This window comes from Akebia trifoliata, chromosome 4, assembly GCF_017979445.1.
Source record: "Akebia trifoliata isolate Shusen 1 chromosome 4, ASM1797944v1, whole genome shotgun sequence".
Classification (NCBI taxonomy): Eukaryota; Viridiplantae; Streptophyta; class Magnoliopsida; order Ranunculales; family Lardizabalaceae; genus Akebia; species Akebia trifoliata.
In genome coordinates this window covers 41130521-41146445 of record NC_141378.1, presented here as the reverse complement: position 1 = coordinate 41146445, position 15925 = coordinate 41130521, and positions in this window count along the sequence as shown.

Below are 15925 nucleotides of genomic sequence, written 5' to 3'. Positions count from 1 at the left end.
AACCCGTAATTTTTTTTATGCAATACAGTGTGATGACGATGGGAGGGCAACTAACTTTTTTTGGGTTGATGCTAGGTCACGAATGGCATATCAATCTTTTGGGGATGTGGTGACATTCGATACAACTTATCGTACAAACAAGTATAATATGCCATTCACCCCTTTTACTTGAGTAAACCACCACTGGTAATCTATACAATTTGGGGGTGCACTTTTACAAGATGAAACTGAGGTGACCTTCGTATGGTTGTTTGAGACCTGGTTAGAAGCAATGGGAGAACGACATCCAAAATCAATAATCACCGATCAAGATTTGACAATGATGAATGCGATTGCCAAAAATTTTTCAAACACGCATCATCATCTTTGTATATGGCACATCGAGAAGAAGTTCGCCGAGAAGTTACCACATGTATACTTTAAGAATTTTGAATTCAAGAATAAAATATAAAAGTGTATTTGATCGACATACACCGAGGAGGATTTTGAGAAGGGGTGGAAGGCTGTGATCAAAGAAAATGGTTTGGAACAGAATGAATGGCTACAATAGTTATTTCAAATACGGGAGTCGTGGGTACCTATTTATAATCGTAATATTTTTTTTGTCGGTATGAATACTACGGGCCGTAGTGAAAGCATTAATTATTTTTTTGATGGGTTTGTTACTTCAAGATCAAATCTTAAGGAATTTGTTATTAAGCATGAGCAAGCTTTGAAGAATAATATAAATGACGAGAGAAAAGAAGATTTTCATTCAGAGCACAGGTTTCGATGTATCAAAGATAACGAATTACTTCTAAAGAATGCGGCAAATGTGTACACCAGGAATTTGTTTGAAAAATTCAGTAATGAATGGGTGAATGTGATGAATTATAAAATTGAAGAAGAACGAGTAATGGATAGTGGATATCAATCGTATATTGTGAAAACTAAGTTTGGTGCGTCCGAGGAGTTTGTAGTTGAGTTTAATTTAGAAACATACGAGGGTACGTGCCAATGCAAGAAATTTGAATTTATGGGAATACTTTGTCGACATTTTTTAAAAGTTTTTCTTCGTTATGATATTGATTTTATACCATCTCACTTTATTTTGGAAAGATGGACGAAAGAAGTTAATCGTACTTTCAGAGTGAAGGATTCACTTAAAATGGGTGATGAGAAATAACAATCTGAACCAATGAGACTTGAATACCTGTGTCAATACGATACTAAATTAGCATGTATGGCCGCATCTTCAATCGAGGGATTTAAATTATTACGGGATAATTACGATGAAATGTGTAAAAAACTTAGTGAACTTGCACCTTGTGACACCCCGCCGAACGCTAACACAAATCCCAATGTCAGATCTCGAGGTATTATGTAGCACCTCGAAATTTCGGCATGGTCTCCTCTGTTTATGTTAGCATTCCAAGGCGTTCAACCTGCACCTGATAAACGACATACAATCCTGCATACATATACAAAATATAATACTAGCGGAAGCCTATATAAGTCTAATAACGTACGAATTATCAGAGTGCGGAAGAAGAAAATTACGGGATTATACAAAATTTTCTCACTCTAACAAGAATCCTAACCTCAATACAAATCTATAATACTCCTAGACAAATGGAGTATAACTCCAATACTTACCAAGTGACAAAGTCTGGCTATCTATTTGACCCACCAGATGATTCTCACTCGTGCTCTATACTTGTCTCGCCAAGCTTTAGATCTGAAACTAAAAAAAATAGAGAAGGAAAGGGTGAGTAACAAGGGTTACCCAGTAAGGAAGCAAACAATTTCTGCCATAACCCTCTCCTAACATGAACGAATAAACATACTGAATCATTTTAAAATAAACAAAATTTTACAGAAGAAAACTACGATTAACTGGTACATATAGCCAGGGATGAGCAACTAAACATTTTAAAACTCACATTACATCGATCAGCAGTACTACTCTATAACATTCTCTTTTTATACAAATCTAATTGATCAAATGGAAACAATAAACATTCATTTCATCTTATATATCAAAATAAGCAACAGATACATAATACACAATGGTGGAGTATTGGAATTAGAGAGTTGGGTTCACGACTGGATCGCTCCCAGTCGGGACATGATGTTACAATTCTTCTCGGGCTTTTAGTTCCTGATTTTGTGGCTGGTCGCTGTTTACCACGCTTGGTTGACCATTTATCCGGCTCAGGCTGGCCGTTTGACGTGACCGTAAACAATGGGTCTCTTTTCGATGTGTCAGAACGTTCGACTACTATAGATTGTTAGTGATCACTGACTAATCATCTTCGTCTATGCCTATCAGGCGTACATGTGATTCCCAAAGATACAAACCATTCGTATACGACCACCTTTACATTACAAGTTCACTGGTAAAGATAAAGAGGAATAAATCCGGATTCCAGTTGTGACTCCACTCTCATACGCGTCCCATACCACGTATGAGTTTGGTGGTCCCTACCGTACATCCCATGAGGTACACCACTCCGGATGATATGATGCACTATCCCTTCAGGCATTCACAAACTCTTTAACAGCTCACAAAATAGCTACTTATATATATTATTTTCATTTGAAAACAAAAGAAAATTAACAATACAAGGTTGAGAATAGATATCCAGTTTCCTACCATGCAAGTGTGGCCACCCGACCTAAAATAAATAACATAACAGAGCGCCTCGCGCTAACAGAAAGTAAATAAACATGCAACCAGTAACATTATCCCTGGATATCCGTTCACCAACTTACATACAACACAACAACGTAAAATGCAGACATCACCCCTCGGGTGTGACTCTGACATTTTACCATTTCATACCCTTTTTCTTTTTTTTTTTTTTCGACTTTTACAGTTTTCAATCTCTTCATAAAATATCCATTTTCTGATATTCATCAACTCAATATGAGTTCATTGAATATTAAATCACATTTTTCAACTATACAATTTATTTCTATCAATAATATTGAAAAAAAAATACAAATTTCATATCAAAACGGGGTCCGAGCAGTGCACAAGACCCAATTTATGGCAATAATCCGTTAAAATATCTCTACCCACGTATAATTTGTTAAAAATACAATTAAACATATCAAACATGCAATTTCTAGCGTGAATTTTGAAATAAACAAAGAATTCTATATTTCGAAAACACATCCAAATTTTTCCAATAAAATCCTAAATGCAATTTTCAATTCACATCTATGATTATTAATAGAAATTCAGAGTTCCTTACAATCTCTAGGCGAAAGGATCAAAGCACGTGCACGGAAATCGAGGCGATCGGCACGGAAATCGAGACGGACCGAACTTTGAAGCGGCTGATTTTTGAAATCGACCTGGTGGTTTTGAAGATCTCGATGTGCTTGTCTCTTCTCCCTTCTACGGCGAAAGGCGGTTTGACCCCGAAACTGATGAAAATCGAGGTCGAAGTTACGAAAATCTCCGTATCCAAATACGGCTGATTTTTGACGATATCGGGTGAAATAGAAAGTAAAATGAAGCAAGGTTGGGTGGGTTTTGTAGAGAATGAGGCTACGGACGTTTCTCCCTTCTGCGTCAGAAGACGGTTTGACCTCGAAACGGACGAAATCCGAGGTCAAAGTTTCGAAATTTCCGTATCCAAATACGGCTGATTTTTGACGATATCGAGTGAAATAGAAAGTGAAATGAAGAAAGGTTAGGTGAGTTTTGTAGAGAACGTAGCTGCGGACCTTTTTCCCTTCTGCGGCGATCGTCGACGGCGAACCGTTTGCGAAGGATCTGAGGTGGAAGGTCGAAAAGAAAAGAAAAAAAAAATCGTTTTATATGTCTCGGTTGTATGGATGCGTTGGGGAAGATGGGTTTAAAAAAAAATTTAAATTTTTTTATTTATATAAAAGTTGGGACGAAATTGGTATTTTGTCAATTGTTTGGATCGTCGATAACTTGATCATTCGGACTCCAAATCTGACAAACGAATACTCTATTTTGCCTAATTTTTCATTCCGGATCTAATGGTATAGTCAATTTCTACAAATTATGTCTCCATCAAAAATTTACATTTTTAGCCTGACGTGACCCCTAAACTTGATGTCATTTTCGTTTTTGGCGATAATTCGACTTCCTGATCTCCAAAAATGACAAATAAATAGTCTATGTTGAATAATTTTTCGTTATGAACCCAATGGTATGATCGAATTTTAAAAATTATTCCTCTAACAAAAAGTCACTGTTTTAGCCTGGTCCGATCCGGTAATCGAGGATTTTGCAACTTTTATATTCGGACTCGCATTTGAGCGTGCTTACAGGCTAAACTATGTTTTTCGATCATTTTGAATCTAATGGTGAGGTCAGATTCCATTAAAATGATCAGAACATCATAAAATTTTACCCCTAAGTCCCACTTTCAATATTTTTCTCAAAATTTCACTATTTATTTTTCCTCGAGATACAAATCAGAAATTCGGGGTTTCACACACCTCATGTAATGTGAGATCCTACGATTGATTCAGGTGGAAAGTCTACGAATAATAAAGCTCAATTATCCCAAGTGTTACTCTTAGATCCCAATATCTCTCATACGAAGGGTAGGAAGAAAGATGAAAAGGGAAAAGAAAAGATTCTCAATCCTGGTGGATTGAAGAGCAGTATTGAATTAGCCCAACAGAAGAAAAAAAGAAAATGTGCATTATGTCTAAAGTTCGGCCATGACAAACGAATTTGTCCTGAAAATCCTAATAAAAAGAAAATTGGATCTACCCAAGGTAAGTAATTTCATGTTTATCACATGAATTATAATTTCAGTGGGATGTTAATTATAATTTGAGTTGAACATCACATGCTTGTTTTTTCCTTTTTTCAGGTGACATAGGGGAACATCATGCATGGACACATGAATTACAATAACCTTTTGAATAAGAAGGTTCTATAAAAGCATTGATCATGGTTCAAGATTTTTTGTTTAAGGTACTTCCTATTGAAATTCTTCACCTAGATCTATTTTTAGCTTTAATGATGAAACATATATTTCTAGTAGTGTTGTTGCTTTCAGACAAAGATAAGTCTTTGAATACTGAGGTTGGTTGTATATTTGTAGCTTTCAGACAAAGATAAGTCCTTGTTGGGTAATTGGTAAATAGGTTTAAATGCCATAGCCACACACGCACACACACAGGCTTTTGGGTTTGGGACAGCCACTTTTTTGAGTTTTGATATACTGGGTAGGATATGTTTTAGAACAGAATTCATCCTTTCATATGGGCAACCATTCAATCTATTGTTTCTTTCATATAATGAAGAATACGACCATTAAGGTTTGTATTGTGGGTTTTCTTAATTGTTCTTGAATTTGGGTTTAATTGTGAAATTGGATTATTTCTTTCCATGCTTTTGAGAAATTAGGACTGTTATACTGGTGTTATTTATTGAAGACATTGAGCATTAGATATTGTTGTTCCTGAATTGTTGGACCATCTTACAATCATCCTGTTAGTTTATCGTTGTTGAAGTGTAATTATCAAATATGAACCAAATATATGCTGGACATGTCTAAAAGATCCTTAACAAGGTAAAACCAAGAAGGTTAAGTGTAAGAGAATAACAAATATGAACCAATTGAATGGTGTGGATGAGTATTATAGGTGGTTCAGGTCCAGTCTATGTACACAACATTCAGGTGGTGCATTCCATAGATGTAAAAGTTCAACCTACTGTTCCAAAGAAACATTCAAAGTTTAAAGTTTGTTCAGTGTAGGTTGGAACATTCACGGGGCAAACAAGTAGGGCCTAGGTGGTAAGATTATATGACCAAGTCAGTTTTGACAAAGATCCCAGTCCGCATCATAAAAAATGGTAACTACCCAACATGTATGTGTGCAAAGTTGCATGAAGCATGTTCAATCTATTGGAAGTGTATTCTGATATGAAATGTCATAAATGAGACAGTAAGTTGCCTTGCACCTTGTTAACTATCAAACGCACAAAGCAGAGGAGACCTTACTAGATAAATGGCTCAGCCTGAAACCCTTTTTTTTTTTCATGAGATACCAAACTATGTAATATGTTTGATTAATATGCTTGACATCAAGGCTCCCCATAGCTGTAGGTTTGTAATTGCAAGTGGGGTATGTATTTGCATTGATAGTTGTTGACCTTGTAATCATTCTCTTGTAACCATAGCTGTAGGTTTGTAATTGCAAATCATTTAGGCTGATTGAGGTGGTTTGTATTTTGTATCTCAACATTTATGCATTTTCTTTGGTTTCATGCAGAATGTGAGATTCCTCGCCAACTTTATTACAGAAACTGGAATTATCATCCAAAGGAGCAAGGTGAACACCAACTACATATTCAGAATTGATCTTTAATGAAAACTATTACCAAATGTATAAATTCTAAAGTAACTAAGCCAACTTATCGTAGCGCATCTAATTCCATCCACGGTCATTAGGTGTCAATAACTTTTGAAAGCTAATATTTTGATGGTTGGTCTTGAGATATGTTCTGGATGGTGTTGGGTGATACTAGGATAAGTTACTAAGTTATTGTAGTGGAAACAATCTGGGGTTTCTAGTTAGGGATTATTCTTTTTAATTTCCTAGCTTAAGATTTTATTTTTTATTTATTTTTTTAATTTTTAATTTTTTGTGGTGCTTGTTTAGGAGAAATATATGTTTCTTTTTTCAATTTTTTGTGGTGCTTTGGCTAAGGCATTTCCAAAGAGAAACTTGAGCAAAGCTTCATGCAAGCATCGTGAAGTATGGAGTGGAAAAAACTACGGGATGACGAAATGAACAATATCAATTGCAGTAAAGATGCATGGTTGTGCATTATTTGTTCTTAATTGTATTTAGTTCGTAATAGCCGAACCACATTTTGATTAATGCTAAGTCATTGTTGTCTATTATGATTTATTTCAAGTTTGGTGTGATTTGTTTCTTCCTATATAGATAAACTCTTGCCTTGAGTTACTTGGTTTGTCATCTTGGTATTGTTCAACAATGATACAGATATACATAGTGTTTCAACATTCACAACGGCTCACGAGATGTCTCGGATGATATTTTGAAAATCTCGGCCGAGTCAACAGGGATATTTTGAAAATCTCGACCAAATATTTATTTTATAAATAAAACATGATTTTATTAGGGGTGCAACTTGGTTGGATTTGATGTCAAATTGGAACCGAACCGACATAAGTCGATTCCGCTACATAAGAACCAGAACCAAACCAAATTCCATTGGAATCAAACTGAACTAAAGTCAGTTTCCTTAAATTTGCTCTCACAAGTAATTTAATGTCACATATGATATGTGGGCTCCTTCACAAATGTACTTGTCTTAATCCTTTCATGTGAAGTCAAAATCTTGCTCATGTTGGGTACGTGAAAATGACCACTTTTAGATCTTGTAAAGCCAAATTTTATTACAAAAGAAGATTATAGGATAAACACTTCTAGCTTTTTTGGGGTGGGGCGACATGTAAGCTTATGAAATTAAGTTCTAAGCAAACTTTGGACTTTTCATTACAAGTTGGCATGGCAGTTACCTTATCGTCCATAGGCTCCCAAATCATATATAAGAAGAAAATGAGGAAATAACATTTATGAGATTTGTGGCATTTCTATATTTATAAATAACATACTCTGGAGGAGGATAAGGAAGAGCTTAGCAAGATCAAGTCCAACTTAAATAAGATAGGCTAAAGGCAATACAATATACATTCACTTATCAAAATCCAAAATCAATTATTCCAGTTCAAAGAAAATACATACCCATGAACAAAGATAATATGAAAATAATTATACAAATTACATGCAATCTCTTGAATAAATTAGAATTTTTCTTGAACTCTACATGCTCCACTTCATAGAATTCTTGCTTCACGTCATGGAATTGATTCTCTACTTCATGGAATTTTTCTTCAACTATATCACGATTACGCTTATCTTTGATAAAGTGACTTCTGACTTCCTCATGCGATGAAAATGATTTGTAGCAAGCTGACGGATATCTATCTACATACTGGTAACATTCTTCCCAAGTAGAAAATATATCAGTCTTTCTCCCAACAAAGACAACATAAAACTTGGCCATTTTGATAGTAAACCTGACAAAACAAATTGTGAGTTGTTTCACAAAATTTTAGGAATTCTTATAATTATTCCTATAATAAATCTGTTTTAATATCAATAACACTTAAAACGACAATAACATATGGTTCAACACAAACAATAATTACAATAGGGAAGATATATAAGAACTGCTATATATATATATTATATATATATATATATATATATATAAGGAACGGATCAAGGGACATGTAAAAACAATGTAACATTAATAAATTTTCAAAATATGGGTTAGAAGTTTCGGATTGAGCTGATTTTTTGTGAGGATGATCTATAAAATGGGAAAATCATCCGAAATCAATTATGATTTGGAAGCATAAAAACATAATTCACAAGGGATAAGGGGGCATACAATTGATATAGTTATCTACGACATGGATTTAAGAAATCATAGACTTTCCGAAATGATTCAATATGTCTCAGATTGTTGGTGGATCTGAACATACACTACACTAAGCATAGATATCATTAAATATAAAAATGCATTAACGATCAAACCCAGAAATAATCAAGAATGGATAAAACTCAGATAAAATAAAAAAAATTTATGATTTGGAAGCATAAAAACATAATTCACTAGGGATAAGGGGGCATACAATTGATATAGTTATCTACGACATGGATTTGAGCAACCATAGACTTTCCGAAATGATTCAATATGTCTCAGATTGTTGGTGGATCTGAACATACACTACACCATAGATATCATTAAATATAAAAATGCATTAACGATCAAACCCAAAAATAATCAAGAATGGATAAAACCCAGATAAAAAAAAAATAAATTATGATTTGGAAGCATAAAAACATAATTCACAAGGGATAAGGGGGCATACAATTGATATAGTTATCTACGACATGGATTTGAGCAACCATAGACTTTTCGAAATGATTCAATATGTCTCAGATTGTTGGTGGATCTGAACATACTCTACACTAAAGCATAAATATCATTATATATAAAAATGCATTAACGATCAAATCTCAAAATAATCAAGAATGGATAAAACCCAGATAAAATAAAAAAAATTTATGCAAAAAATTTGGGATCAGAGGTCACCTGTGCGAGTACCAAAATTGTACAAGTTCTTTGGGTTCCAATCGGTCAATTGAACGAGAAAGAGATTGAAGTCTATCGATCGATTTCTCTGAGAGAGAAAGATGTCTGACGAGTCTTCTACAAATCGAGAGAGTTATCCTCTTCAATTTTTAGGATTTTCTGTTGAAGGTTTCCTACAAAATATGGGTTTTCGATATGAGACGAAGGGTTTTCTATCGGGATGAATGGGTTGGATTTTTTATCGAGGCGAGAGAGAGAAGAGAGAGAGAGAGAGAGAGAGAGCGAGATCAGTTGAGGTTTTCTATCGGGATAAATGGGGGTTTGGTTTTCTATCGAGACTCGATCGAGAGAGAGCGAGAGAGAGAGAGAGAGAGAGAGAGAGAGAGAGAGAGAAGAGCGAGCGAGCGAGCGAGCGAGCGACTGATGTTCAGTCGAGGTATTTCGATGGAGACAAAAACAGAACTGAAGTTTCTCAGTCATTCTATCGAAACGAAAAGAGAAAACGAGGGTTAGTTTTAAAAGTTGTAAAAATCGAGGGAGTTATTTGAAATTTTCAGAAACTTCGTTTTTTACAATTGAACTGACGTGAGAACGAATCTGCGTCGTTGATATCCGTCCATCCAACGTCCGAGAAACATTAGTTTCTTATCTGGTTTTGGAGACGTCCGTCGAACTACCCCCATATATAAAAAAGGAAATGTTAACATTTTAGACCTTTTTTTTTTTTTTTGATAACGAAGGGTATCCGGGCCAGCTTGCGCGCACCTGACTAGTCCCTACGCCCCGCACTCAGGTTATACCCCACTACGTGGAGCGGTGCGTGGCCACCAAGGTTTTTTATGGGTAGTGGGATTTGAACTTGAGACCATAGAAAGAGTAGATTCCTTGGCCCCAGTTACTACCATTCAACCACCCCCTAGGTGGTTGGGGACGTTTGCCTTCTCCAATACTTTTTTTACCTAATAATAATCTTACCCATTTGTCTTTTAATGAAAAAGATGAGGGTATATTAATCTTTTTTACATAATAAATACTTGTCTCTTATATAATAAATGCTAAAGACATTTAATTTTTAGAATTAAATGTCTTATTTGCAATAAATGATTTGACAATTAATGCAAACAAACATTTATTATGTAAAAGATCAACATACCCTTATTTATTTACTAAAAGACAATGAATATGAGATATTATTAAAAAAAAAAAAAAAGTATTGGAATACTAAGGTCTTGATGAGATCTTGGACGATAGCATTCCCCATATATATTATTTTAGGAGTTAAGGCATAGAGTAATGACTTTTTATGAATAAATTAATAATTTTTTTGATAGATTAATGTCTAATTAAATAAAATTTCATATTTCCTATTTATTTATTTTTCATTAAAAATATGTTACTTTCAAGCAGGTTAATTTAAAGGATATTGGCAACCCATAAAACCAAACTGAACTGACATTAATTTAGTTTGATTTGGTTTGTTTCTATTGGCATTTCAATTCAATTCTTATTCTTATTTAGAGGAACCAACTTATGTTGGTTCGATTTCAATTTGGCCCCAAACTGAATCAAATTGCACCCCCTACTTTCAACAAACTCATTAACTAGACTTGGAACATTGGCTTGATTGTTGAATTTTTACGATCAAGTATTCATTTTTTATATGAATTGTTAGATCCCGGTCCTACCTATATGACTCATATCAGATGACTCAACTCAATGGATATCTCGAGATTTCCATAAGTTAACTATAACCAATCAGGTTGATTTTTTTAATAGGTCCACAAAAATGGGACAAAGATCCAAATTAATATGCCATGTGGCAATGGGGGGGGGGGGGGGTATTGGGGCCATCCTAGTTATATGACTACAGAACCATGAGATCATTTTTCAGATTTATAAAGGCATTATAAAACTTTTGTTTTTAATTAATGATATTGTGCATAAGTGACCCAACTATACTATATTACTACGTATAGTTTGAAGTTGCATGATTGGTGGATTACTTAAGAGACAAGGAAGCATGAAATGCAAACTTTTGCAGTCTAAAAGTGGAAAGAATAGATCTTAAACATTGTTTATTTCTTGAAAAAGAAAGGTACAAAATATTAATATAAATAGGATTGTGGGCCAACTTTCTTGAAGTGCAAGCCAAATTTATTTATATATTTAGCTTTTTTTTTTGGCTTATTTTTATTTATTTAAAAATAAAGGATCATTATAAACCATAGAAATCTACTCTTCAAATATTTTAAGAAGGGTTACATATCATTGCAATGTGCATTAATGTCATTGGTTAAAGGTTTCCATCAAAATAGAGTTAAATAAAAACATTTTGATTCTGATATATTATTCAAAAGTTAGATACAAATGCCCTTGTTAAATAATTTTAATCACTAAATAAGATTTTTTTAAATAATATTCTGACCACTAACCCTTGCTTGTCTAGCATAAAAATTAAAAGGGGTCCAACAATTATTGGTTAGTGGGGATTAAAAGATTGTTCTCTCTCTCTCTCTCTCTCCATATATACATATATACATATGAGAGATTATAATAAGATAATTTTGCAATATACCTCTTAAGTTTTGGTGAATATTTGATATATCCCTTAAAATGCCAAATATTCACACCCCCTCAACAGAGACCTCTTATGAGACACTAGCGGATAAATAATCGAAATACCCTCATTTTCAATCTCTCGCCAACTAAATCTTGAATTTCTCTTAAAATATCATTCATAAGAAATCTTGGTTTGTGGTGACAAGATCATTGCTTGTTCTCTCCACAATTTGATTAATATTTTCTCTTTGTTTCATCTTTTAATCGATTGTAAAATAAATAAATAAATTCTTTTTTACATTGCATGATTTTGCCAAAAAAATGAAAAAGGTTGAAGGCATTGGATTCTGAACGGTGGGGGATCAAGAGTTTATTATTATTATTATTATGGAAAAAATTCATGATTTACCAAAACAAATCATAATTTTAATCCTAATGAATAAACATATTCAATGGATTTTAGGGGGAAAATCAAGTTTCCCAATATGAAATACATATTTCTTATATTTAAAAAAAATATTTTTATTTTTAAAATTTATCCAATATTTTCTCGACTTTATTAGGTTTTTGCCAATTTTCTCGTAAGCTTTCTTTTGTCGAATTATTCTCAAACCCTGTCCTTGTTACAATAAGTGGAATAGCAATTTTCTACCATAGACAATTCTAGAAATGGCTAGATATTCTATTGGCACACCAAGTTTTACTAACAACACACCAATTCTTTTGAAATTAAATACATGTCTCTATATATATAAATTAGTGTATTATAAGTAAAAGTTGGTGTGTTAATAGGAGCTTCTATTATACTCTCCTTAATTACTGCACACTAACGCAAACATCATAGAAAGGAGAATGAAAAAAAAGAAAAAAAAAAAGGGAAAATGGCTTTTAAAGAGATCTAGACAAACTGATCTTAATGAAATTGAAGAAAATGTGTCTCAATTTAAGGGACTTTTGGGGGAAGTGGTCAAACTGACTAACGTCACAAAGATTGTGTCCTTACTATATATAGTAAAGATATAATGATAAAATAATCAAATGAGACAATATTTTGTAACAAATTAATCTCCTTGTATAATTGCTACAAATAATGTATGGTCAACATTTTCGCCATAATGGCAAATACCTCAACATATTAAAATACAAACTTCAATGTAAAAGTGTTAATGTGTCAATTCTAGTTTGTTATGGATGACTTTAAATTTTAAAATTGGTCACGACTACTAAGAATATTGGCTCTACACATTTATTTATAATTATTTTTTTGAATGATAATTGGGAGTTAGGCAGAGCCGACCAACAAATAAGAATATAAAAAGATGGCATTAATTATACCTTACGAAACAAATGACCCTCCTTATCATCTTTAATGATACACGCAAGCTCTCCCTAACTCATAAAAATGAAAATTTCTTTCGAGGAGACTCGAACCCATGACCTATACGAACCTAGTGTTCTAATACCATGTTGGCAGTCATTTACTCTTCAAAATCGATCTGATGGGGGAAGACACAATTATGAATATAAGAGGATCATTGATTGAATTGGGGCATAATATGTGAGTACGTGACACTTAGAAGTGGAGACCGATAACATAACACTCAACACCTTTAAGCTTTGATTTGCAACTAATAGCATATGACCTCAAGCACAAACTCAAATCAAACACGAGAAATTTTGCACATAACTTCCCAACTTCTCTCGACAAGCATAACTTGACCTGCACAAGATAAGAAACGTCCTCTTTCCAAGATTGAATACTCGAGCATAGGCAATCAATCAATGATAGACAATCTATATGCCTAATGTGGGATGATAAGAGAGGTAGACCTAAGTATTTGAGTAGAAAACAACCATACCATTGAATTCAATCTCGAATTTTTCGAGCACCTCTCCCAAGGAATCTACAGACTTGGACTTACCTTTGAAGAAAACCATTGACTCATTTGCACTAAAAGTGAGTAACGTGAGGTTCTTACACCTAGAGTGTAGTTCGATGCATTAAACGTTCCATGATGATAACAAAGAGGTGGAGAGATATCGGGTCCCCTCAATGAACACCTTTCTTTCCATCAAAATAGCTTCTAATGACTGAGAGCCATTATTTGGTTTTAGAAGTCCATAGTCCAAACCAATCTTACAAATCTGTTTCAAAATATTCATTTTTATATGGCACTCGATACCTAACCAAGCCAAAAGCTTTTCGAAGGTCAATTTTCGTTCCACGCCTTAATTTCCAATGAGCATGACTTTACGATCGATTATTACAATCACTATTATAATATACCATTGCAAATCTAAGGATGAGGCCTATGACATTGGTTGTAATACATATCGTCAAAAGTCGTTTTCAGGGTCAAATTTTAGTCATAAGTTGAAATTTACTATTTTTAACAATATTTTAGTAAATTTTTAGGTTTTAAAGTCTGGTTCACTATGAATAATTTATTTTAGGGTTTATATAGGTACTTGGGTAAGTTCTTTCACTCGAGTAAGTTGACTCAATGATTTTTCAAGTCAATTCCATCGAATTGTAGGACCAAATCACCTCAAAATCTAATCGACTTAAGTTGATCGAGTTTTAATAGTTTTCTAAAACCATCTCTCTTTTTAATATTTTCCGAGATGAAATCAAACCGTAGAATTTATTTTTCCAAAAAATTCATATTCCCTCATTGATACATATTTATATTTTTTTCATCAAAATCTTTATTATTATTATTATTTTGCTTTCACCCACAAAAGCATCTATAATCACATAGTTCCATTTCTGCACATAAGGTGGGACCCACTTAAGATCTCATTCTACAAAAGTATAAAAATAAAATAAAGAGGCTTGATAAGCTGACTACTCCTACCATAATACCCAGCCCTCATTGTGTCTCAAACCCTGCATATGCTGAACAGTGTTCAATATCTACACACACAGCTGTTTGCATGTATTAACAGTTAAGTCTCTGGTTTCAAGGCTTTTGGCTTTGTATCATACTCACAAGGCACAACCTTACCTTCTACTCAAAACAAAGCCCTCTTTCTTTACATCAAAGGCCCTTTCTCTTTCTTGTAAAAGTGATTATATTATATCTATCAAGTTAAGACTCAAACATCTTTCAACTATAATTGAATAAGACATATTTCACTTATTTCTTTTACAGTAGTGGTATGTTTGATCATAATTAAAGGGTTTCTTGCAACAAAAAAAAAAACAATTTTTGTGTGTGTTGTGTTTGATTGAACCTAGAAAAATAAATGTCGAAGAGAAAGTTGGACTGACATTGAAATTGACACCATTTCACACATTGGTGTGCACAGAATCATAAATACTTATCACTCGTATCTCGATGAAAAGTATTTATAAGTTTCTGTACACACATCCCCGTCGACAATGTGTGAAATGATGTCAATTTCAATGTTACTTCAATATTTTCCAACTTTATTTTACCCTATAGATCATGGACCATAGTCTCCTTCAACAAGCAAAAAATGTGAAGGTATCCACAAGGACAAGTTGATTGCTTGAATCTAGGTCAACTATTTTAATTTTTAAATTATGTATATATAAAGGTTGATAGTTGACCCAAAAAATAAAAAAAATAAAAACTAACAAATTCATGGCTAGTCTTGTGGTTTGGAGATTTGACATTTAAAATAAAGGAAAGTTGTTGAATATGGTCCTAGTCCGTATAAGAAACACAAATTATTCTAATACAACTTGCATGTAGATATTGGGATCACCTAGACACCTACAAATATAGTTTTAATACCTAGTTGACTCAACTCGGAACTAGACCAAATCAACTCTACTTGATTGGTTTCAAGGTGAATCGCCCCGAAACTCTCGAGGGAAACCAACTTGTCAAGCCAAGTCATCAACTTAGTTGAGTAATTTTGAAAAAGCACCGCGTCAGGTCAAATCATTAAGCACCGAGTTTTTATTTTATACCCATGGCTCCGCCTTGACACAATGGCCAATAGTCTTAGTACAAGATCACACGGTTGTGCTCGTTCTTGTTAACATCCCTAACCCTAATCTCCTTCTTCTCTTCATTTTGAAGTGTCCGGGGCTCTTAGAGCACATGACTAATCGTCTGGCACATGTAGATGTAGTCCCCTCCCCCCAATACGCACCAATAAATTTTTAGGATAAATTCCTGAGAGTGGCCTCTGAGGGGCGATTCGAACTCAAGA